The 1,980-nt window shown below is 46.0% G+C and overlaps 1 protein-coding gene across 1 annotated transcript in view; it reads left to right on the top strand.

Annotated features, from left to right (window-relative positions):
- The window catches only part of Tctn2 (tectonic family member 2), a 36,145-nt gene that overhangs the window by 25,031 nt on the left and 9,134 nt on the right, over positions 1-1,980 (top strand). The gene's annotated exons all lie outside the window — the stretch shown is intronic.

Raw genomic sequence — 1,980 nt, 5'->3', positions numbered from 1 at the left:
TGAAATTATTGAGTGTGTGAGATGGGTATGAGCACAGGTGCATGCATATGTATGTCTTGTGTGTGTGCGTAGGTTGGGGAGCACCTTTCTCCAGCACAGATTCTAGGTATGGAACACAGGTCATCAGAGTTGGTGGCACTTGCTCTTACCCCTGAGCCATATTGCTAACCCTGACTTTTTTCATGGCGGTAAAATTCCTATGATGTTATTAACCTTCGTGAAGCACCGATTGAGCCAGGCACAGTTGCTCAGCCATCGTTGCTCTTGAGAGGCTGAGGCAGGGTTGTTGTTAGGGGTATCTTGGGCTGCATATAACACCCGGTCTCAACATAGAATCAAAGAGGGTCTGTCTGTCGCAATGGTTCAGCAGGTAAAGGCATTTGCTGCTAAGGGACCTGAATTTAAGACCAGGACCTGTGGTGGAAGAAAACTAACTCCCTTAAGTTGTCTGACCCCCAAATATGCCATGGCACATGCATGCATATGTACACAAATGTTTTAAAGACTAAAGTCAAGCAAAAAAGTTGAATATCTACAGGCTTTTCATGATCATATGAAAGGGTCTATCTTGTTCTAAAATATTTTCATCACCAAAAATGGAAATCTGTCTGTATAAATAGTTACCCCCCCCCCCCCCATCTTCTCCCCAAAGCCTCAGGTACCACGCACTCTGCTTTCTGCCTCTGTGCTTTGGCTGTTGGGTGTTCAAATGGAATCAGACCCACCCTGCTGTTCTTCCATGTTGCAGCATGTACTGGAACTCCCTCCGTTCCTATGGTGACCTGTAGACTGACTGTCTTTGTGTGTCTGTACATACCACACCTTGTTCATCCCCCTGGGTTGTTGGACATCTGCGTCTTCCACTCTTTGGCTGCGTTCATGGCTGCGAACAGGCCTGTACTAGTTTTTCTTTGAATTGCTTACTGTTCTTTTTTCTTTTTCTTTTTTCTTTTTGGTTTCTCAAGACAGGGTTTCTTTATGTAGCTCTGGCTATCCTGGAACTACCTTTGTAGACCAGGCTGGCCTCGAACTCACAAAGATATGCCTGTTGCTACTTCCCAAATGCTGGGTCAAAGGTAGGCACTTCCTGTTCTTTTAGTCTGTGCCTGGGAATTGAAGTGCCAGGTCGTCTGGTAATGCCCTGTCTGCAGTGCCTGGTTTTTCTACAGTGGTGGTGTCTTTTGCCACTTGCACAGCAGAGCAGGACAGCCCCAGTGTTCCCACATCTTCCCAGCACTCACTGTTTTCCTTGTTTCTGATTACATTTTTGTTGTTTTATGTTTATCTTTGTTTTGTTCAAGGATGGGCGAGCACACATATGCTTCCCATGTGGAGGCCAGAGGACAACTCTTGGGGCCCAGTGCTCTCTCTGGCCACGCTGTAGGGTCTAAGAATCCAGCTCAGGTCTTTAGGCCTGCTACACACTCCTCCACCACTGAGCCACCTCACTGGCCCCTCCCCTCCCATCACGGTCTCCACTTTAAGATTTATTTGTTTTTATGGTTTAAAAGTTTGTATGGTTTGTATGCCTATGCACCATGTGTAGGCAGTGCCTGCAGTGACCAGTTGAGGCTGCCAGATGCCCTGGAACTGGGGGTACGGATGGTTGTGAGCTACCATAGGTGCTGAGAATTGAACCTGGAGCTTCTAGAAGAGCAGCAAGTAGTCTTTCTTTTTTATTTCTTTGTTCCTTTCTTTCTTTCTTTTCCTTCCTTCCTTCCTTTTTTTTTTCCCTCTGTGTAGCCCTATCCTAGAACCTGATCTGTAGACCAGGCTGACCTCGAACTCAGGGATCCACCTGCCTCTGCCTCCTGAGCGCTGGGATTAAAAGCGTGTGCCATCACTGTCCAGTTTGAGCAACAAATGTTCTTAATTGCTGAGCCATCTCTCCAGTTTACACCCACACCCTTATATACCCTGTTTATACCCTGCATATACCCTGTTTTTGTTTATTATTGTTATTATTATTATTGGTTTTTT

Source organism: Microtus ochrogaster, chromosome 2 (assembly GCF_000317375.1).
Source record: "Microtus ochrogaster isolate Prairie Vole_2 chromosome 2, MicOch1.0, whole genome shotgun sequence".
NCBI lineage: Eukaryota > Metazoa > Chordata > Mammalia > Rodentia > Cricetidae > Microtus > Microtus ochrogaster.
This window is presented reverse-complemented; position numbering and strand designations above follow the sequence as displayed.